Genomic DNA, 25,541 nt, shown 5'->3' on the forward strand with positions numbered 1-25,541 from the left:
TAGTTAGAATCATAGTACTGACTACCTGCTTGCATGAAAAGCGGAGGCATGTGGGTGGTGATGCCAAGCACTGCTGGGTTGAAGACGAAACAATTTTCTGGAACCCAATGAAATAGTTAATATAATCTTTAAAAGAAGAAGAAAACAAATCACCCAAATGTTAACAGGAATGAAATTCATTGAAAATCCCCTTGAGCTGAATTCCACAAGGACAAGGACCTACGGAATAGGGTGAGTGAATTACTTTAGATTTTTATCAGCAGCCTCCAGGTCTACAACTGGATAGTAGCAGATGTTATTCTGTTCTATTTTAGGTATTGCTTGTTGGTTAAAATATAAAATTCAGAGGACAAAATTAAAGGTATGAAACAGAAAACTCTCAGTTTTGCTATCCAGGCTCCCTAAATATATTTTTTCTGATTCTGGTATGTACTTTGCCGTACAGAAATGATTAAGAAAATTAATGTTACATATATAATATATTTGCCATCATCTTTAAAATTTTGTTATTTTTGACAATTAAAGTTAGGCTTAGTGGATTAAATACATTTTCACAGAAGTTAAATATGAGAATAAATATGCTCAGATTTTACTGGAAAAGTTTCTTGGATCAGGACGTGGTATGAAGGGATAGGAAAGGATATCATTACACAATTGTACATCTTTCCAACTTCACAAAATTTTCTTTTATTTGCTCCTCGACCCAGTTTTAAGCTTATGTGTACCTAAAAAGGAACATATCAATTGCCAGAACTTTTTACACAGCATATCTCTAAGGAAGTGTTGGGATGGGTGATAACATGGCCCACATAGCAACTTTAAGATCAGCTATGAACACTCTAATACAAAGCAGCAGAGCAAGAGTACTCTAATTTTTAACCTGTCAAATACCATGGCATCTGCCTATATTGGTTCAAGGGTTAGTATAGGTGCTACTGTTGTTATTTGCAGTTCTGTGGATGCATCATCCATCCACTGAATTAGACATCCTAGCTATAAAGGGGAAAGGTATAAGGAGATGGTCAGAGTGGTGCAGTACTGACATCAGCAGAATCCCATCCTCTTTGTTCACTTAGATCGCAGAACACCAAGAGCCACTTTACACTTTGGTAGAGAATTAGAGATTTTCTCCCTGAAGAAACTAAATAGCCCAAAAGTAAAATATATATAGCCCTTAGACCATTAGTTATACTCCAGTGCAATAGCAGTGTCACTGACAAATCACTACAGATTGAGACCTATTGGTAAACAAGTCTAAACTGTAAGTGCAGTTTCTCACCCACCTGTAAATGCTTCACTGTTAGAGTGGGTATCTAAGAATCATTAGATAAATAGTACTGAAAAATCAAGTAGTAAAAATTAAGAGGGAAAATAAAAAAATCAAGTAATGAAAAACATCGAGTAGTGAAAATAAAGATAATTTGCAATGAAAAATCAAGTAGTGAAAACAAAGAGAAAATAAAAATGATAATGAGACAAGGGAGTTATAATTGACCATATGATTTTTAGTAACATTTTATTTTAAAACTATTTATATGCAATTATTTAATTTAAACATTAAATGAAAATAATCATTCATAAACAAGTAGGGACAGGGAGAAAACACCATATGATATTAACTTAAATTTTGAGATTTTTCTTTAGAAGACACGTTCAATGGACATATGATTGATGTAGCTTTTCACATTTTAGTATTAGTTACATGCGCAAATCTGTATGTGGCTGACAATTTTTGAAAATGTAATCTCAATCCATTTATAAATTAGTGATTTTTAAACTATTCACTAAAAGGCAAAGATTGTTATTCATTAACAGATGCATTTTCTCTAATTATGTTTGAATTTATATCATGTCAAATGGCATTACTTTTAGGTAAGCATTTGATTTGTATTTGCAACCTAAAAAATTTAGTGAGTATCCAAAATATGAAATATTGATAGAGACTCTTGGTTTAAATCTCATAATTGGTTTTAGAAGGATCATATTATGGTGTTTTATGTTTACCTTTTTTTTTTTTTTTTTTTTGAGACAGAGTCTCACTCTGTTACCCAGGCTGGAGTGCAGTGGCTCCATCTCAGCTCATTGCAACCTCCCACTTCTGGATTCAAGCAATTCTGCCTCAGCCTCCCGAGTAGCTGAGTCTACAGGCATGCACCACCACACCTGGCTAATTTTTGTAATTTTAGTAGAAATAGAGTTTCACTATGTCAGCCAGTCTGGTCTCAAACTCCTGATATCAGGTGATCCACTGGCCTCTGTCTCCCAAACTGCTGGAATTTCAGTTGTGAGCCAGCGTGTCTGGCCTATGTTCACTTTTTAATAAGAGGAAAGAACAGAGGAAGAAAAACTGACATAGGTAGGTGTTAGAGGGCCCAAATCTTCTTTACTTGTCTTTTCTACAGAGACAAAAACCAAAAACTAAACCAAACCAAACCAAAATATTCTTTATTTACTCTAAGTGTCAAGAGTTCTCAACTTTTAATGATTCATTAGAAGAACTCAGAGAACTCAGAAAAGCTGTTTGAGGCATTTTGAAAAAAAAAAGTTTTCATAATTTTCCTCACATACCATTTTCCTTCTGTCTGAAAGCAATCTTCCCCTGTTCTATAGTTTCACAGTAGCTAAACGCATGCAGAATTAAGTGGAAGCATCACTCATAATTTAAGACATTTCTAACATCTTCATACTTGTTTAGGTGCCTTTTTACCTTTTCTCTATCTGTCGATACTAATGTTTATGTCTACTGTAGCACTTCAATGAAATTTTGTATTAAGAAAAACAAAACCTCTCTATAGACTTTGAGCTTTTTTAGCAAAATGGTAATGGTTTAAAATTTGTGCATTTACTGTTCCAGTAAACTACCTTGCATTTAGTACCTCCTTGATAACACACAATGAAATGAATTACTCAATTATGTTCTGTCGCATCAGAATTGTATCTGTTCATTATGTGAAACATCACATAGTGTTTGTATAATTATATCTCTAAAACCAAGTAAAAGTATAGATGGATAGTGTTGGACTAAAGTTAAATATGTACTAAAAGAACTCATATATATAAATTTAAAGACGTTTATTTTCGTGTTGGTGTTATATCAACCTGGCTAGGCTAGCACATTCGTCACAATTAGTTTTCTAATGTGTTTTCAGATAGGGTACGCTACAAGAGCTATTCTCTTCTGGAAGGTGGAATCTGGGAAGGAGATAGCAGCTACTTTGTAGCATACACCCACTTTGTTCCAGTTATTCAATCACCCATTAGTGTACTTGGTGCTGTGAGGTGATTTTGCAGATGTAAGTAGAATTGCAAAGAGGTTAATTCTGGCTTAATTCAAATAGATGTTACCTCAAGTGGTCCTGACCTAATCTCATTGGTGTCCCTTAAAGAGAGACTGGATGAGACATCAGACATCAGAGACTTTAAGCAACACCTGGGCTGTAATCCCCTTTTTTCCTCATGGATTCTCCCTTTCTGACTGCTCTGTGAACTCTGGGATATTGAGCTAGCCCTTACAATTGGGTAAGCAGATTACTTGTAATAAGTCATATATGTGCCTATATTTGTTTGTGTGTTTGTGTGAGTGTGCATGTGTGTGTATTTATATAACCTACCATTTCTGCTCTTTAGTTAAGCCCTAATTGATACAATTTTCACTGATATTTTGTAATAATATTCCACACACCTAGTACTTTATCTACTTGATATTTGGATAGATGTACTAAAGTACACATAGTATAGCAAAACAAATTCTTACTGCTGTGATCCTAATCTCAAATGCCCTCAGAGGTCAATCAGACACAATGGAGGTGTTGTGTTCTGTGGCCAACTGGGAAGAGCATTTTTATTCAAACAACATTTCACAGAGAAATCATGGACATTCAAAGAGAGTTAAATAATGTGTTTGTCAAAGTGCACCTGCCCAGCATCCTACACAAAGGCCATGCACCTCTAACTGCAGAAGTCAGACCTTCGTTCTTTCTCCATAACCAGCTTTATACCCTGCTGTGCTTACTATTGTACAAGGCTGCCTGCACCAGTGTTCTGTCCATTAGTTATAATCAGAAAACCACCCTTGATATACTGGAAGAGCAAACAGAAGAGGATAGAAAGAGTAATTTAGAAGGGCTCTGTAAAGTTTCCAGCTGAGATTTGTGTGTGTGAAACGGATCTATTAAGACCCTGTGTCCAATATTTGGTTTGGTGCATAGCAGAGACTTTCTGATTCATGATACACATTCACCTGTCCCTGAGATACATCAAAGATTTCAGATATAAGCCAGGCTTTTAAAAAATAAAGTGTAGAATCACAAAAGAGAATATATTAGATAACCACTGAAGCACGTGTCATTGTTGTATTTATATATTGTCATTTCACACACTTTTCATAAAATAGACTTTTTAAAGGTTCATATTTATAAAAGTATCATACAAGGGGGAAAGTTCTAATAATTGCTTTTCTTCTGTCTGTGTAGTTCATCTTGCTTAATTTTGGCTTATCACATTGTCAGCCATTAGCTGTCATATGTTTACCTTCAAATCCTCATCAGATTTTAACAGGGCATGAGAGCTTTATATCATTGCATGTTTATGTGGAAGATATTTAGGATTTGAAACAGATATAAATTAATCATGTATTTGAGATAGGGGCAAAAACAGAAACCTAAGCACTGCCATCTTATAGAGAAGCCACCTCGGCCGTGGGCAGAGGTGTAATTCTCGGAACTGTTATCGTACTGCAGTTCTCAGAGGAGTTACGGGTAAAAATTTCCATTGCTACCCCCTTCCCCTTGCAATAAACCAGTAACTTTAGCTTCTGTACAGACACCTTGACTTGCACACCCCTGGGCCCCCCGCCAACAAGGATGTGGTTTTGTAGCTTAAATGCCTTGCTCCCCTTGAGCTCGGGGCCATGGGTTGGAGAGCCATGAGTCCTCTGTGGCCGCCGGCAATAAAGACCCTGCAATTTGGCATACTTTTGTCTTGGTGTTGAATTTCCACTCGCTCGGTACAACATATTAGCAACTCTGAGATTCAGTTCTTACTTCCCACAGGGAGCATGTTCAATCTCTGTTGAATAAAAATGAATGAATAAGATAAAATTCTTTGGAGCCTTTGACTGTGTCATTATAACTTCAATGTGTCTGTGTGTGATCTCAGTTTATCAGAGAATACAGAGATGACAAATAATAAAAAAAATTTTCATTGATCATTGAATCAAGGCCTCTTTGATTGTATCCAGAAAGAAACACAAAAAAATGTGGTGTAGATGATCTAGAGTATTCTTTTTTTTCTATTCTTGTGCCAATGTTTAACCACTTTCTCATCTCTTGCACATAAAAGAAATACATAAAATATTCAGGCCAGTTAACGTTTAATTTTCACAGTTGATTAGGAAAAAGTGATTCAGTATATCAGTTCTTGAATCAATAGTTTTTAGAAGTGTTACTCATTCTGAAGAATTGTGAACTAAATCTTGCCTTAGAGTCACTGGTTACTTTAATCATTACTTTCAAATGTTCAAGTCAAATACAACAAATTTGCCTGGAAAAGGCTCATAGTTATTTGTTCCTTAAATATGCCGAGGTGATGGTATCATCTTTTTTGGAAAACGCACCCCGTTTTAAAATCCAAACATTTTTAATATCGATGATACATATTAGATGATTCTAGAATAACTTTAAATTTAAACTTCATAAACAGATGAATCATTTATGGTAACTATTTTGTATCATATTTTAAACTAATGTGCATATTCAAATATATACAAATTAGATACTCACAGTCTACCATATGCAGGCTTGTGAACAGAACCAATTCTTATTTACAGTAGCAAGTACAAGGTGGCTGTGTAATTATGCAGAAGATATTTTTAGGTAAATAAAATGAGCCAGATAATTTTGTTTCAATGTAGGAATCATGACCTTAGAAATATGGATTAACTTGTTCATTCTTTTAAATTTATAAACTTCCATAGATTTTTGGTCCATTTTTTATATGTTCTTATTGTTTTTAACCTTAATCGCTCATTATCTTCCTATCAATAGTACACATGCTTGTTTTAATGCATATCTTTTCAATTAACTTTTCTGTATTTGTATTTAAATATTCATACCAGTGTAAAAATAATAGTTATTTAGTTTTAAATTTACTCCTGTAATATGCACAATAAATCTCAATACTGACTTTTAGAATAAAGCAACACTCCTGTTCTCTCTCCCTCTTCCTCTTCCTCTTTCTTCCTCTCCTTCATTCCTTTTTTCCTTTTTTCCTTTTTTCTCTCTTTATTTATTTATTTCTTTTTCTCTTTCTTTAAAAATAAAAATAAAAACAAACCCCCGTTCCTTCTTTTTCTGTTTTCTCCAAAGAGCCTCCCATCCAGGTGCTCAGTGCAAATAAATAAATAAATAAATAAATAAATAAATATCACTGGGCATGGTGGCTCACGCCTGTAATCCCAGCACTTTAGGAGGCCAAGATGGGTGGATCACGAGGTCAGGAGTTCAAGACCAGCCTGGCCAACATGGTGAAACCCCATCTTTTTTTTTTTAAAAAAAAAAAAGAGAGAGAGACCCAAGATGGCCTATCACTAGCAGCTCAGGCTTGTAGCTCACAGTGAAAGTGCAGAGAACGAGAGGATGCCACACTTTCAGACAAATTTTTGTTGCTCATGGACCAGGAGATTCCCAGTGAAGGAGCCCCACAGGTTGCCAGCGTGACTCTTGTGGCCAGCAGGGCGGTTTTGCAGGTGCCTCGGTGAGGCAGTTCTTGGTGCAGAATAAATGGGACTGGTTCCCCTTTTGACTGAAGTTTGGAGCTCTGGGAAGGCAGAGTCACCTATTCAGCTGATTGAAGGACAGACTCAAGAAGGAAGCCAGACTGGAGATTCCCGGGCAGAAAAGCACCATCAATCCTAACGTGCTGTTTTAGCCCGTGTAGTGGGTTGCTCAGATTCTGGAGCTGGGAATCAATAAATTGGACATCCACTCAGAAACTTAATTAGAATGTTGGTAATTACAAAGATGACAGATGGAAAAATTTTTAACGAAGGGAAGAAACCAGCCTAAAAAGGCTGAGAATACCCAAAATCAGAACGCCTCTCCCTCTACAGGGGATTACCGTTCCTCATCAGAAACGGAACAAGGCCTGATGGAGAAAGACTGTTCCATTAACAGAAGTAGGCTTCAGAAGGTGGATGATAAGAAACTTCTGGGAGTTAAAAGAACTTGTTATAACCCAATGCAGAGAAACTAAGAACTTCGAAAAAGGGTTTGATGAAATGCTAACAAGTATAGACAATATAGAGAGGAATATAAGTGAATTAATGGAGTTAAAAAACACAAGAACTTCATGAAGTATGCACAGGTTTTAACAGCCAAATTGATTAAGCAGAAGAAAGGATATCAGAGGTTGAAGACAAACTTAATGAAATAATACAAGAAGACAAGAATAGAGAAAAAAGGATAAAAAGGAAGTCTCCAAGAAATATGGGACTATGTGAAAAGACTTAATTTACATTTGATGATGTACCTGAATATTACAAAGAGAATGAATCCAAGCTGGAAAATACTCTTCAGGATATTATTCAGGAAAACTTTCCCAACCTAGCAAGGCAGGACAATATTCAACTCCAGGTAATACAGAGAACACCACAAAGATATTCCTCAAGAAGAGCAACCCCAAGGCACATAATCGTTAGATTCACCAGGGTTGAAATGAAGGAGAAAATACTAACAGTAGCCAGAGAGAAAGGTCAGGTTACCCATAAAAGGAAGCCTATCAGACTTACAGCAGATCTCTCAGCAGAAACCCTACAAGCCAGAAGAGAGTGGGGGCCAATATTCAACATCCTTAAAGAAAAGAAGTTTCAACCCAGAATTTCATATGCAGCCAAACTAAACTTCACAAGTGAAGGAAAAATAAAATCTTTTATGAACAAGCAAGTACTCAGAGATTTCATTACCACCAGGCCTGATTTACAAGAGCTTCTGAAAGAAGCATTACACACAGAAAAAAACAATTAGTATTAGCCTTTCCAAAAATATACCAAAAAGTAAAGAGCATCAACATAATGAAGAATTTACATCAACTAATAGGCAAAACAGCCAACTAATGTCAAATGGCAGTAATCCTAAATTTAAATCAACTAAATCCCCCAATCAAAAGATACAATCAAAACTCATCCATATGCTGCTTCCAGACCCATCTCACATGCAAGGATACACAAAGATTCAAAACAAAGGGATGGAGAAAGATTTACCAACCAAATGGAGAACAAAAATAAATAAATAAATAAAAGCAGGAGTTGCAATTCTCACCTCTGATAAAATAGATCTTAAAGCAACAAAGATATAATGGTAAAAGGATCAATGCAACAAAAAGAGCTAACAATCCTAAATATATACACACCCAACACAGGAGCACCCAGATACATAACACCTATAAAGAGACTTAGACTCCCACACAATAATAGTGGGAGACTTCAACATCAGTATTAGATAGATCAATGAGACAAAATTAATAAGGGTATCCAGGACTTGAACTCAGATCTGGAACAAGTAAACTTAATAAACATTATCAGTACCACATCACACCTACTCACAGGTTTAAATGAAATATTGGTTGGCCATTATTAAGCACAATTATTGGCATAAAAGAAGTTTTCAATACCTATTTTTAGAATAAAGTAACACTCCCGATCTCTCTCCCTCTTTCTCTTCCTTTCTTCCTCTCCTTTATTCCTTTTTCCTCTTTCTTTAAAAAAAAAAGTTGAGTACCTTTTCATATAACTGTTGGCCATTTTTATGTCTTATTTGGAGAAATGTCTATTCAGATCATTTGCCCATTTTGAAATTGAGTTCTTTTTCCCTACTATGGAATTGTATGAGTTCTTTATAAAGTTTGGTTATTAATCCCTTATGAGATATATGGTTTGCAAATATTTTTTCCCAATCTGTAAGTTGCCATTTTTGTTTTATTGTTTCCTTTGCTGATAGTTTTTTAGTTTGATATAGTCCCTTTTATTTATTTTTGCTTTTGCAGCCTGAACTTTTGGTGGGATCTATCTATCTAGCTATATATAACTGCCAAGGCCAATGTCAAGGAGCTTTCCCCTGTGTTCTCTTCTAGAAGTTTTATGATTTCAGGTTTTATATTTAGGATTTTTATCTATTTTGAGTTGATTTTTGTGTATGGTGTAAGACAAGGGTCTGATTTCATTCTTCTACATGTGGAAATCCAGTTTTTCTAGCACCATTTATTGAAGACATTATCCTCTCCCTGTCATCTCCTCAGAAAAAAAAAATCTCACATTTTAATCTTTCTATTTTTGTTATTTAACATTCTGTTTCAGATCTAGTTTTACCAGATTTAGTTCCTTATCTGATCATCTGACCACGTTGCAGAGTTTATCTCCAGCTGCTTCTTCATACATACAATGCTAAAATAAATCACCTTGTAAAGAACTTCTTACACATGTAGGAGAGCTAGAGCTATGAAAGTGATTAACAGGTCTAGTGTATAAGCTAATTATCTCATTAGTGCCTTTTTCCATTCCACTATTGCTGATAACTGTGTGAATACTCCTGATTCCTGCTTTCTTATTATTATTCAAAGTATTGCCATTTTCAAAACTAAGACTAATGCTTTTTTTCTCTCAGATATTTCTCCATATTTTGTTTAAGAACATGTGGAAGAAGAGGAATAATATCCAATAGCCTAAGCAGTCTATTTCATAAAGATGATTGCAGAAGATAGTTGTTGCTGACCTGTCTTCAATTGTGGGCTGAACAACCTAGTCTCCAATAAGGAAGAATGAATAGTCTAAGAGGGAAACTTGTGAGACTTCAGGCCACTTTGCAAACTCAAATGGAGTAGCAGTAAATTCAGGAGTTGGGAAAGTGCATTCACCTGACATATATCCTTGGCATATTCTTTTCAGTAACAACTTGCTTTAATAAGAATCTCTTTAGTATATGTAGAGAAATAGAAGACAAGCATGACTTGCATGGGTGCTCAAGAGGAATGCTGCCACAGATGCACAAGACTTCCTGGGCCAGCATCTACCATATCAGATCCAATAAGCACACCTACTTGGTGTTGCATATATGACAGCGTCCACATAACACAGAGGAGGACCTATGTTATCCAGAGCCATGGTGATCAGGAGCATCAAATACCTTCATGGAAGGTCAATGCTGTAGTCAGTACCCACCAAAATGTGGGGGTCCCAGAAAGCTGCCTAGATCTTCTTAGTAAAGACTGAGAATGAAGTATAGGCAGCAATAGGTGTCACTGGTAAATGCAATCAATTTTAGTAACAGGCTGGCTGGTGTTCCTCAAGGATATGACTCACATCAGCTAGATTTTCAGTGGCAACAATGACATGAGCTGCTAGCAGAAGCATATCTGGTTCACTTCATATATGTGATGCAGATTCCATTTTATTTTCTGAAGATACATTTCTCTCTAAAATTCAGTTATGATGACACCTATGAATGTTCCTGAAGTAAGCACTTCGTGAATATTCTCTCCTGCAGGATATCAAGGGCTCTAGACATTGTGAAAATTTTCCTTAAAGTCATGACAGACCAGTAACAATGTCAAATGGACCACTTTCTGAGACTAATAAGTAGAAAGTAGAATCTCATTATTGTTTTAATTTATGTAATTAAGGTAAATTTTTATCCAAGCATCTATTCATTTTCCTACTTGACATTCTGTATTATTTTGAGAATTCTTTATTGATATAATTGCCCATTTTATAATTGGATTTCCAGAGTTTGTATGCTTTGCAAGATTTCTTTTCATGTTCAGGATACTAAAATGTGCTAGCTATATATCCTGCAGATGTTTTCTTCTACTGTGGCAACTATCCTTTCATTGTGTATTTTGAGTCTTTCACTGAATAGAAATTTAAAAAAATTATAAAATAAATTTTGTTTTTAATGACATATTACAATATATTAACATATATTTATGAAGTACAGTGTGATGTTTCAATATACATATATATGGTGGAATGATCAAATCAGTGTAATTAGCATATCTATTACCTCAAACAATTGTCACTTCCTCGTGATGAGAATATTCAAAATTTACTCTGCTCACTATTTTGATGTACACAATACATTATTGTTGACTACTGTTATCCTATTGTGCAGTAGTATGTCAGAACTTATTACTCCTGGAATAAAAGTTCTTAATTTTGATGTAGTCAAATACTGTCATTTGGTTCTCCACAGCTCCAACCTTTTGTTCCTGTGTCTTGTATATTAATTCTCCATGTATTGATAATGGTCCACCTATCAGGAATACAGAAATAATGGAAGTGATAATGAGGTACCCCAGAAATGGCCACAGTAGAAGCTATTGCCACCACTAGACTAATGGGGTAAAGAGAGGAGGTCCCTGAGGATACAGAGAAGACAGACAGAGAAGCAAGCAGGTTTACAGGTGAGATCCTGGGCTAAAATACAGGCAGGACTCCCAGTTAAATTTGGGTTTCAGGTAACAGCTATTGCTGCTAAGAGATAATGAGTGTCAAAAATACATAGGCTTCTCCCTTTCTCCTGCCAGTGACTTTCATTGGCTGAATTCAACCAGAAGACTAATGACAAAGAATCCTGAAAAATACATCTGACAGAGTAAAGCAAATGGGCTGTAGAACCAACATAGAATCATAGACTTATATCTACCTGAATTTTTAGCCAGTGCAATCATCTGTGGCTATTCTACAAAATGATCTAGTCAATGGCAATGCCTTCTGCCAATCATATTGGTCACTATGGAGGAGGGCTATCTTAGCCTATTCTTGCTGCGATAACAAATTACCTTACACAGGACATTTTATAGACAATTGACATGTATTTCTCACAGTTCTAGAGGCTGTCAAATCCAAGATCAAGCCACGGGCATATTCTGTATTTGGTGAGGGATCATTCCTCATAGACAGTGCTTTCCCACAATGACCTCATGAGGCTGAAGGGGCAGGGCAGAACGGGAAATCAGGTTTTTCTAAGTGATTTTAAAAGGGCACTGATCCCATTCATGATAATGAAGCCCTTATGACCTAATCACTTGTCAAATGTTCCACTTATCACTTTAGAGGCTAAATTCCAACATATGAACTTTTGGTGGAACACCAGTGTTCAGACTAAAGCAAGAGCTAAAACAAAAGTGTAAGATTTAAGTTTGTAATCTATGTCAGGCTGTCATAAAGACCTGTGAATTTACCTAAAAATTACCTACATGTAGCATTGGGATCACCTTGTGTTTTTCATCATGTATTCGGAAGATGCTGCTAATTGCAATTAACCATAAATTTCCACAATCAAGAAAATATGCAGTTTTAATTGAAGATAAAATTATATGAGTTACTGTCCACTTAAATGCTTTTCAGGTGATTCATCACTCATGAAATTAGTACTACTAAGGACTAAAGCCTGCTGCATGATGCTAAGCCCAGTTCACACAAGAACAAATTGAAAGTGAACATCAAACTATGTTCCAAATGCACTTTAAAATCTTTAATTTTTAATATTTAGTTATTTGATCAACAAATTAAGGTTTCTGCTTTGTAACAGGGAATTCTTTTAAGGATTGGAAACACATTTTTAAAATCTATAATCCCTTGCTTTCAGATGTCTCTCTGTGTATGTGTTATGTAACCAAGTATCTCATAATCACAGGTTGTTAATTAGATGTTTAAAATATTTATTTCAAATATTTTCTATATTGTCTCCAAGGCATAATAGAAATATCTGACACATTTAGCCTTAAAACTATAGAAAATATTTTAATTGATAAACCAAGGTAAATGATTATTTTTTCTAGATTGCATGAGTCCATTCTGAATGAACTTAGTGTTGCATGTGTCTTAGTCTGTTTTATTTTTATAACAGAAAACCTGAAACGTAATAATCTATAAATTAAAAAAAATTATTTCTTACAGTTGTGGAATCTGAGAAGTCTAAGGTCTAGGGGCTGCATATGGTGAGAGCCTTCTTGCTGGTGGGTATTGTTGAAGAGTCCTGAGGTGGCACAGGGCATCACATGGTGGGAAGTTCTGAGCATGCTAACATGCCAGCTCATGTCTATTTTCCTTTTCTTATAAAACCACCAGTCTCAAGTCCATGTTTACCCATTAATCCATTAATGCAAGAATACATTAATGTATTTCAATGACTTCTTAAGGCCCCAAGTCTGAACATTTTCACTATGGGGATTAAGTTTCGACATGAGTTTTTAAGGTGACTTTCAAACCATAGCAGCATGCAGTCATTGTTTCCTTAGGCAAAATCTTCCTCAGGTCCAGTCACTTTTATCACTGATGTTTGGTTTTGGAGCTTGTGGCATCATTTATCCATTGAGTCAAGTACATTTGAATTCAAATACACACACACACACACACACACACACACACACTCTCTCTCTCTCTCTCTCACACACACACACACACACACAGGCACACACACTTTCATCCTGCCAAAACAACCTGCAGATAAAAATACATCACATAATTCATTTTAGAGGTCATAAGTACAGAGGATTCAGTTTAAAAAAAAAAAGTTAGCATTTTTAAGGTTCATTTAGACCTTTTTTTCAAATTATTTTGAATAATGTGTGGATAGATTATAGAAGACGTTTTCACTTTAAAATGTAATTTAAAAGTACTAAACATTAGAAGAAAAAGTCACAGTGGTAAATGTATGTTGTAATCTTGAAAATTTCACTTACTATGAAAAAATAACTAAAATAAAATAATTTAACCTGCAAAATCATCATTATCATTTGGTACAATCACTGTTGTTTAATGCAGCTTTGTGTACTGGTGATAAAATATAACTTGAATTGTTCTACATACTTTACAGAAAAACATAAATTTTCTTTGATATTTATTTCAAACTATGCCCAATAGTTATGTCTTAATAATAATGCTTATACTTTATTCATATATGTATACAAGGTACCCAAGTGTAAATATTGTACCTCCCCTTTTTATTTTGTCATTTTAATTATCTTTATTGTATATTTAAGGCATTTTTTCCTAGGTTGGGGCATTTTTAATATTTATATTGTTTTGATTAAAGACTAGTGAATTCTAGCATCTGTTCCATCCCAGAAATTTAAACTTGAGCTACTAAAGCTGAAAACTGGCTCTCGTAAGAAAACTAATACATTTTCTACTCCTTTCTTTATCATATGATAATGAGTACACAGACACCAAAAATAAATATCAAACTTAATCCACCCAGGATTAAATAACAAATGTCAACAGTATTTCAGTTTGTTAAACAAATTTTGCTCTTTGGAAATAAGAACATGTAGTTTTATACTTTTTTATTTTTCAAGTAGTGGATATTGCCCATTTTGAAAATCCAAGGTATAAAGAAAATCTTATAATCACTTTACTACCTGAAAGGAATATGCTTTCTCTGAAAAGTCATGAAATAAATATATGATGTAGTTGTTTTGCTTTCCGACTTGAGACTCTATTTCTTCTTCTTTTTTTTTCCTACAAAAAATAAGGAGAAAGAGCTGCTTTCAGTTCCCTATAGTTTTACACTTCTGGCGGAGTTAATATACTCTAGTTTGTGTCCTCAAACTCTCAAAACTTAGATTGGAAAAACATTTTTCTCTCTGAGCAGCACTTCATGTCAAGTATTACAGTTTTATAGACCATTCCTGTGATTAATTTCAAATGACAGAATTGATGGTATGGCTATCTTTTAGAGATTGAAGTGCTGCTAAACTGAAAAGGAGAGCCAATTTCGTGACGATGAGTCTATTGCATTACTCCAAAGAGTATGGTTGAAGAAAAGAATCCCAGGATTTCTCTAATCTAATTGATATTAAATATACAAAACTGGTGGAAAAAGTATAATAGAAAAGTTGAGATGAAATGGAAAACTGATATTCAATAACTCACCAGATTCAGATTCAAAATACTTAAAGGTATTATAAAAAAGGGAGCTAGGAAAGTTCAAACCCATGAAGAAATAAAACAGGTTTAAAATAAGATAAGAATGATGCTAAATACCTCCTATTCTATTAACAAATCCATAAAATATGTTAAATTCATTTGTGTTTTGGCTTTAAACTAAAACACAGAAATAAAAATAACATTTTTAAAATAAATACAAGTGCATAGTATTTAAGCATTCATATAGATAGTGGTTTTGATAGGATATGATAGATAAGATATGGATAAGAAACAAATACCATGAATATAAAAAAAGATAAAAGGAATTAGAATGGCCAGATATTAAATGATTTTATATTAATACTCAAATGATATTAAACGTTTCATTCATAAAGGAACAAAGCAAATCTAGTTTAAAGTAGAGAATAAAAAGGCAAAGCCCAATTATATCATTTTTCTTTGAGGAATTAAAGATAACACTATTATATGCACAAAACAGCTTTTTTTAAATGCATTTGCAAAAAAAGTTAGTGCCTCTGACATCTACCAAAAGACACAAAGCAAAGACAAGGAAACCTTTTTTAAAAAAGTTTATAAAAAACACTAAAGACTGAACAATTATGTTACTTCTACCTAGAAATGTATATAGAGTAAACATTTTCTGTTAAAAAAAAATCTCTTGCTTTTATCGGTGATTTCTGCCACCTAAGCTTTCTTTACAAGACAGATATTAGACATAAAACTTTTCACAAGAGTTGGAAGTAAGTTTATGTGTAAAAACATAGGTTGGAAGTAAGTTTATGTGTAAAAACATTGTATTAATTGCCTCATGTATTTTCATTCCTTTTCATTCTTTCTTTCTTTCTTTTTTTTTTTTTTTTTTGAGACGGAGTTTCACTCTTGTTACCCAGGCCGGAGAGCAATGGCGCGATCTTGGCTCACCGCAACCTCCGCCTCCTGGGTTCAGGCAATTCTCCTGCCTCAGCCTCCTGAGTAGCTGGGATAACAGGCACGCGCCACCATGCCCAGCTAATTTTTTTGTATTTTTAGTAGAGACGGGGTTTCACCATGTTGACCAGGATGGTCTCGATCTCTTGACCTCGTGATCCACCCGCCTCAGCTTCCCAGAGTGCTGGGATTATAGGCTTGAGCCACCGTGCCCACCGCGCCCACCATTCCTTTTCTTTCATTGGTCCTTTCTGTGGGAAGTTTACAAATCTTTGCCCTGTTGAATTCAGGCATGACTACATGTCCTGTTTTGGCTAGTGCAATGCCAGATGAAATGACAGTTATCATATATATTAAATGTATATATATTATATACATTATACATGCATTTCTGAATATTTATATTATATATAATATAAATATTTATAATATATATGCATATTCAGAAATGTATATATAATATGTATTATATATACACATATATATTAATATTAAATATTCAGAAATATATAGTAGATATTATAATAATATATATTTCTGCCTATCTTTTAGATAAAAGCCATATTCACTGGGGTGAGATGACATCTCATAGTAGTTTCAATTTGCATTTCACCATGGCATACATATAACTATGTAAAAAGCCTGCATGTTCTGCACAGGTATCCCATTTTTTTTTTTAACAAAGAAAAAAAAATGAAGCCAACCTACAAATGGCAAATAGTCATATGAAATGGTGCTCAACATCATTGATTATCATATATATATATATATATATAATTGCATTTTAGGTTTTGGGGAACATGTGAAGAACACACAAGATTGTTGCATAGGTACACACATGGCAGTGTGATTTGCTGCCTTCCTCCCCATCACCTATAGCTGGCATTTCTCCCCATGCTATCTCTCCCAAACTCCCCACCCCTCGCTGTCTCTACCATATTTCCCCCTACAGACCCCAGTGTGTGATGCTCCCCTCCCTGTGTCCATGTGTTTTCATTGTTCAACACTCACCTATGAGTGAGAACATTGATTATCTCTAATTTTCTATGTATGTGATCCTCTCATCTAAAATTTAAAATTTATTTTTTTGCATTGTTGCATTAGCTTTGGCTTCTGCTACAATGGCAAATAGAAATGGTGATAACATTATGAAAATATTGGTTTCTATGCTCAACTCATGATATACTTTAAAATTATAGTGCAATGTTTTTGTTTCTCTTTCTCTACCCATGATAACATTCAAAAGATCCATTCCATCCTCAGTTTGATAAGACTTTAAATTTTTTTAGTGGGTGTTAAATCTTAACTAACTCTTTTTCTGAATCTACTGAGAATACCTTGATTAATTTAAAAATTTTGAACCAAACCTCTATTGCTGTAGAAAACACAGATTGGTCTTGAGGTTTTATTTTATTATATTCAGGATGTTTATTATTGTGTTTAAGATTGCTGCACCTATGCTCATAACTGAACTTCAATTTTTAGTAATCTTTATATCATAGTTAATATTTGCAATCAAGTTCCTGCTCACCACACAAGTTAGTGGCTAATATTTCATCTTTTCATCTTAAGAATTTATTTGAGATTCTTATTTCTTCTTCATTTAATGCATAACAGAATTCATGGGTGAAACTATTATAATTTTACTGAGAGGTCAATTAATTGAGCTACAGAAAAAGGAAAAAAAAAGAGAAAGGAGTAAATTTCTCTGTTACTGCTGTACTATCCAAGTTTTAACAAAATTGATAAATTATTGATCATCCTCTTTTATATCCACCCTTTTATGTCTTATATTATGAGTCATGATGCCATCATTTTTATATCTGGTATTAATTATATGGACTCTCTATTCTCTTAGATTGGCTCTTAGCAAATTTATTAGTCTTTTCTGAGAACATACTATCAAAATTCTTAATCTTTTCTATTGCTTTATTTTATCTAATATCAATAATTATTTTTCACTTACCTTGTTATAGTTTCTTTTAGTCTCTGAATTTAATTTCTTCTTATGTATCTGTATTCTTGAGATAAATGTTCATTTACTGTTTTCCAGCATTTCTTCATTACCTATTTGCATAACTCTTTTAAAATATGGCTGTATCTTCATCTAATAAGTTTTAATGTTACATATTTATCATCATAAAATTAAAAAATAATTTATAATTTCTAACTTTATTTTTTGATTCAAGGTTAATTAGAAATATGCAGCTTAATTTCTAAACATTTAGAGATTTTCTATTATATCAATGATTTGTAATTTGATTATCCTATGCTCTGAAAAATATTCTACATAATTTTTAAACTTTGAAATTTGTTAAGAGCATTTTATAATCCAGCATTTTGTCAATCTTTGAAAATATTTTATATGTACTTGTAAATAATATTTTGGATCCAGTATCTTGTAGATATTGAGTCAATTTTTTAATTGCTTAAATATTTTATATACTTATTCATTTTTATCCTGTTTCTTCATTTACTGAGAAAGATGCTTAACTTTTTTATTCCTGTTTTCGGCTTGTCAATATTTTTTTAACCTGCTCATTTATGTTTGCATATTTAGAGTCTATGTTATCAGATGTATGATAAGAATAGAATTTTAGATTACTATGTCTTTCAGATGAATGCAACCTTTACCGTTAGAAATGTTGTTTACTTCTAGTAATTATTATTTTCCTAAAATCTGTTTTGCTTACATTTACTGAAACTGTATCAACATAATTCAGGTTAAGTTTTATATCAAATATATTTTTATTTCTTTCTAGTTTATTTTGTGACTCTATATTTTAGAAGAAGTGGAGGATATTACTATTTTTCCATTAAATAATATAATTGATTTATTTACTTTTTATTGCATTTTAGGTTTTGGGGTACATGTGCAGAACATGCAAGATAGTTGCATAGGTACACACGTGGCAGTGTGATTTGCTGTCTTCCTCCCCTTCACCCAAATCTGGCATTTCTCCCCATGCTATCTCTCCCCAACTCCCCCCTGCTTCCCTCCCCTATTCCCCCCAATAGACCCCAGTGTGTAGTGCTCCCCTCCCTGTGTCCATGTGTTCTCATTGTTCATCACCCGCCTATGAGTGAGAACATGAGGTATTTCATTTTCTGTTCTTGTGTCAATTTGCTGAGAATGATGTTCTCCAGCTTCATCCATGTCCCTACAAAGGACATAAACTCATCGTTTTTGATTGCTGCATAATATTCTGTGGTGTATATGTGCCACATTTTCCCAGTCAAGTGATCATTGATGGGCATTTGGGTTGGTTCCAGGTCTTTGTTATTGTAAACAGTGCTGCAATTAACATTTGTGTGCATGTGTCCTTATAGTAGAACGATTTATAGTCCTTTAGATATATACCCAGCAATTGGATCGCTGGATCAAATGGAATTTCTATTTCTAGGTCCTTGAGGAATCACCACACTGTCTTCCACAATGGTTGAACCAATCTGCACACCCACCAGCAGTGTAAAAATGTTCCTATATCTCCACATCCTCTCCAGCATGTGCTGACTCCAGATTTTTTGATGATCACCATTCTAACTGGCGTGAGATGGTATCTCAATGTAGTTTTGATTTGCATCTCTCTAATGACCAGTGATGATGAGCATTTTTTCATATGTTTGTTGGCCTCATGTATGTCTTCTTTTGTAAAGTGTCTGTTGATATCCTTTGTCCATTTTTGAATGGGCTTGTTTTTTTTTTTTTTTTTTTGAAAATTTGTTTGAGTTCTTTGTAAATTCTGGATATCAGCCCTTTGTCAAATGGGTAAACTGCAAAAATTTTTTCCCATTCTGTTGGTTGCCAATTCACTCTAGTGACTGTTTCTTTTGCCATGGAGAAGCTTTGGAGTTTGATTAGGTCCCATGTGTCTATTTTGGTGTTTTGTTGATGAAGCTCTTGCCTACTTCTATGCCCTGAATGGTTTTGCCTAGATTTTCTTCTAGGGTTTTTATGGTGCCAGTTCTTATGTTTAAGTCTTTAATCCATCTGGAGTTAATTTTAGTGTAAGGTGTCAGGAAGGGGTCCAGTTTCTGCTTTCTGCACATGGCTAGTCAGTTTTCCTGACACCATTTATCAAACTTGGTATCCTTTCCCCATTGCCTGTTTTTGTCAGGTTTAAGGTTGTATGGTTGTAGATATGTTGTATTGCCTCTGATGCCTCTGTTCTGTTCCATTGGTCTATATCTCTGTTTTGGTACAGTACCATGCTCTTTTGATTACTGTAGCCTTGTAGTATAGTTTGAAGTCCAGTAGTGTGATGCCTCCTGCTGTGTTCTTTTTGCTTAGAATTGACTTGGCTATGCAGGCTCTCTTTTGGTTCCATATGAAGTTTAAGGTGTTTTTTTTCCAGTTCTGTGAAGAAGGTCATTGGTAGCTTGATGGGGATAGCATTGAATCTGTAAATTACTTTGGGCAGTATGGCCATTTTCACGATATTGATTCTCCCTAACCATGAACATGAAATGTTTCTCCATCTGTGTCTTTTCTTATTTTGTTGAGCAGTGGTGTGTAGTTCTCCTTGAAGAGGTACTTTATGTTCCTTGTTAGTTGTTTTCCTAGGTATTTTATTCTCTTTGTGGAAATTGTGAATGGCAGCTTATTCTTGATCTGGCTCTCTTTAAGTCTGTTATTGATATATAGGAATGCTTGTGACTTTTGCACATTGATTTTGTATCCTGAGACTTTGCTGAAGTTGCTTATCAGTTTCAGGAGTTTTTGGGCTGAGACAATGGGGTCTTCTAGATATACTATCATGTCATCTGCAAATAGAGAGAATTTGGCTTTCTCCTTTCCTATTTGAATACCCTTTATTTCTTTTTCTTGCTTGATTGCTCCGGCTAGAACTTCCAGTAATATATTGAATAAGAGTGGTGAGAGAGGGCATCCTTGTCTAGTGCCAGATTTTAAAGGGAATGCTTCCAGTTTTTGTCCATTCAGTATGATATTGGCTGTTGGTTTGTCATAAATAGCTTTTATTATTTTGAGATACATTCCATCAATATCGAGTTTATTGAGTGTTTTTAGCATAAAGGGCTGTTGACTTTTGTCAAATGCCTTCTCTGTGTTAATTGAGATAATCATGTGGTTTTTGTTTTTGGTTTTGTTTATGTGGTGAATTACGTTTATAGACTTGTGTATGTTGAACCAGCCTTACATCCCTGGGATGAATCCTACTTGATCATGATGGATAAGCTTTTTTTTTTTTTAATTTTTTTTAAATATTTATTGGATATTAGGTTTTGGGGTACATGAGCAGAGCATGCAAGACAGTTGCGTAGATACACACATGGCAGTGTGCTTTGCTTTTCTTCTCCCCTTCACCCACATATGGCATTTCTCCCCAGGCTATCCCTCCCCACCTCCCCCTCCCACTGGCCCTCCCCTTTTCCCCCCAATAGACCCCAGTGTTTAGTACTCCCCTTTCTGTGTCCATGTGTTCTCGTTTTTCATCACCTGCCTATGGGTGAGAATATGCGGTGTTTCATTTTCTGTTCTTGTGTCAGTTTGCTGAGGATGACGTTCTCCAGATTCATCCATGTCCCTACAAACGACACGAACTCATCATTTCTGATTGCTGCATAATATTCCATGGTGTATATGTGCCACATTTTTCCAATCCAGTCTATTATCAATGGGCATTTGGGTTGATTCCAGGTCTTTGCTATTGTAAACAGTGCTGCAATGAACATTCGTGTACATGTGTCCTTATAGTAGAACGATTTATAGTCTTTTGGATATATACCCAGTAATGGGATTGCTGGGTCAAATGGAATTTCTATTTCTAAGGCCTTGAGGAATCGCCACACCGTCTTCCACAATGGTTGAACTAATTTACACTCCCACCAACAGTGTAAAAGTGTTCCTTTTTCTCCACATCCTCTCCAGCATCTGTTGTCTCCAGATTTTTTAATGATCGCCATTCTAACTGGCGTGAGATAGTATCTCAATGTGGTTTTGATTTGCATCTCTCTGATGACCAGTGATGATGAGCATTTTTTCATATGATTGTTGGCCTCATATATGTCTTCTTTCATAAAGTATCTGTTCATATCCTTTGCCCACTTTTGAATGGGCTTGTTTGTTTTTTTTTCCTGTAAATCCATTTGAGTTCTTTGTAAATTCTGGATATCAGCCCTTTGTCAGATGGTTAGACTGCGAAAATTTTTTCCCATTCTGTTGGTTGCAGATCCACTCTAGTGACTGTTTCTTTTGCCGTACAGAAGCTGTGGAGTTTGATTAGGTCCCATTTGTCTATTTTGGCTTTTGTTGCCAATGCTTTTGGTGTTTTGTTCATGAAGTCCTTGCCTACTCCTATGTCCTGGATAGTTTTGCCTAGATTTCCTTCTAGGGTTTCTATGGTGCCAGGTCATATGTTTAAGTCTTTAATCCATCTGGAGTTAATTTTAGTGTAAGGTGTCAGGAAGGGGTCCAGTTTCTGCTTTCTGCACATGGCTAGCCAATTTTCCCAACACCATTTGTTAAACATGGAATCCTCTCCCCATTGCTTGTTTTTGTCAGGTTTATCAAAGATTGTATAGTTGTATGTATGTTGTGTTCCCTCCGGTGCCTCTGTTTTGTTCCATTGGTCTATATCTCTGTTTTGGTACCAGTACCATGCTGTTTTGATTACTGTAGCCTTGTAGTATAGTTTGAAATCCGGTAGTGTGATGCCCCCCGCTGTGTTCTTTTTGCTTAGAATTGACTTGGCTATGCGGGCTCTCTTTTGGTTCCATATGAAGTTCATGGTGGTTTTTTCCAGTTCTGTGAAGAAAGTCAATGGTAGCTTGATGGGGATAGCGTTGATTCTGTAAATTACTTTGGGCAGTATAGCCATTTTCACGATATTAATTCTTCCTAACCATGAACATGGAATGTTTCTCCATCTGTTTTTGTCCTCTCTGATTTCGTTGAGCAGTGGTTTGTAGTTCTCCTTGAAGAGGTCCCTTACATTCCTTTTGAGTTGTATTCCAAGGTATTTTATTCTTTTTGTAGCAATTGTGAATGGCAGTTCGTTCTTGATTTGGCTTTCTTTAAGTCTGTTATTGGCGTAGACGAATGCTTGTGATTTTTGCACATTGATTTTATATCCTGAGACTTTGCTAAAGTTGCTTATCAGTTTCAGGAGTTTTTGGGCTGAGGTGATGGGGTCTTCTAGGTATACTATCATGTCGTCTACAAATAGAGACAATTTGGCTTCCACCTTTCCTATTTGAATACCCTTTATTTCTTTTTCTTGCCTGATTGCTCTGGCTATAACTTCCAGAACTATATTGAATAGGAGTGGTGAGAGAGGGCATCCTTGTCTAGTGCCAGATTTTAAAGGGAATGCTTCCAGTTTTTGCCCATTCAGTATGATATTGGCTGTTGGTTTGTCATAAATAGCTTTTATTACTTTGAGATACGTTCCATCGATACCGAGTTTATTGAGGGTTTTTAGCATAAAGGGTTGTTGACTTTTGTCAAATGCCTTCTCTGCGTCAATTGAGATAATCATGTGGTTTTTGTTTTTGGTTCTGTTTATGTGGTGAATTACGTTGATAGACTTGCGTATGTTGAACCAGCCTTGCATTGCCGGGATGTATCCTACTTGATCATGGTGAATAAGTTTTTTGATTTGCTGTTGCATTTGGCTTGCCAATATTTTATTGAAGATTTTTGCATCTATGTTCATCATGGATATTGGCCTGAAGTTTTCTTTTCTTGTTGGGTCTCTGCCGGGTTTTGGTATCAGAATGATGTTGGTCTCGTAAAATGATTTGGGGAGGATTCCCTCTTTTTGGATTGTTTGAAATAGTTTTAGAAGGAATGGTACCAGCTCCTCTTTGTGTGTCTGGTAGAATTCGGCTGTGAACCAATCTGGACCTGGGCTTTTTTGTGTGGTAGGCTCTTAATTGCTGCCTCGACTTCTGACCTTGTTATTGGTCTATACATAGTTTCAGCTTCCTCCTGGTTTAGGCTTGGGAGGACACAGGAGTCCAGGAATTTATCCATTTCTTCCAGGTTTACTAATTTATGTGCATAGAGTTGTTTGTAATATTCTCTGATGATGGTTTGAATTTCTGTGGAATCTGTGGTGATTTCCCCTTTATCATTTTTTATTGCATCTATTTGGTTGTTCTCTCTTTTCTTTTTAATCAATCTGGCTAGTGGTCTGTCTATTTTGTTGATCTTTTCAAAAAAACAGCTCTTGGATTTATTGATTTTTTGAAGGGTTTTTCGTGTCTCAATCTCCTTCAGTTCAACTCTGATCTTAGTTATTTCTTGTCTTCTGCTGGGTTTTGAGTTTTTTTGATCTTGCTCCTCTAGCTCTTTCAATTTTGATGATACGGCGTCAATTTTGGATCTCTCCATTTTCCTCATATGGGCACTTATTGCTATATACTTTCCTCTAGAGACTGCTTTAAATGTGTCCCAGATGTTCTGACATGTTTGTCTTCGTTCTCATTGGTTTCGAAAAACTTCTTTATTTCTGACTTCATTTCATTGTTTACCCAGTCAACATTCAAGAGCCAGTTGTTCAGTTTCCATGAAGCTGTGCGGTTCCTGGTTGGTTTCTGTATTCTGAGTTCTAACTTGATTGCACTATGGTCTGAGAGGCTATTTGTTATGATTTCAGTTGTTTTGCATTTGTTGAGCAGTGCTTTACTTCCAATTATGTGGTCAATTTTAGAGTAGGTGTGATGTGGTGCTTAGAAGAATGTGTATTCTATGGATTTGGGGTGGAGAGTTCTGTAAATGTCTATCAGGTTGCCTGCTCCAGGTCTTAGTTCAAGCCCTGGATATTCTTGTTGAGTTTCTGTCTGGTTGATCTGTCTAGTATTGACAGTGGAGTGTTAAAGTCTCCCACTATTATTGTGTGGGAGTCTAAGTCTCTTTGTAAGTCATTAAGAACTTGCCTATGTATCTGGGTGCTCCTGTGTTGGGTCCATATATGTTTAGGATCGTTAGCTCTTCTTGTTGTTTCGATCCTTTTACCATTATGTAATGGCCTTCTTTGTCTCTTTTGATCTTTGTTGCTTCAAAATCTATTTTATCAGAGATGAGAATTGCAACTCCTGCTTTTTTTTGCTCTCCATTTGCTTGGTAAATCTTCCTCCATCCCTTTATTTTGAGCCTTTGTGTATCCTTGCATGTGAGATGGGTTTCCTGGATACAGCACACTGATGGGTTTTGGATTTTTATCCAATTTGCCAGTCTGTGTCTTTTGATTGGTGCATTTAGTCCATTTACATTTAGGTTTAGTATTGTTATGTGTGAATTTGATACTGCCATATTGATGCTAAGTGGCTGTTTTGCCTGTTAGTTGTTGTAGATTCTTCATTATGTTGATGCTCTTTAGCATTTAGTGTGATTTTGGAATGGCTGGTACTGGTTGTTCCTTTCTATGTGTAGTGCCTCTTTTAGGAGCTCTTGTAAAGCAGGCCTGGTGGTGACAAAATCTCTGAGTACTTGCTTGTTCGCAAAGGATTTTATTTTTCCTTCACTTATGAAGCTCAGTTTGGCTGGATCTGAAATTCTGGGTTGAAAGTTCTTTTCTTTAAGAATGTTGAATATTGGCCCCCACTCTCTTCTGGCTTGTAGTGTTTCTGCCGAGAGATCTGCTGTGAGTCTGATGGGCTTCCCTTTGTGGGTAACTCGACCTTTCTCTCTGGCTGCCCTTAGTATTTT

This window comes from Callithrix jacchus, chromosome 3 (assembly GCF_049354715.1).
Source record: "Callithrix jacchus isolate 240 chromosome 3, calJac240_pri, whole genome shotgun sequence".
NCBI classification, from domain to species: Eukaryota; Metazoa; Chordata; class Mammalia; order Primates; family Cebidae; genus Callithrix; species Callithrix jacchus.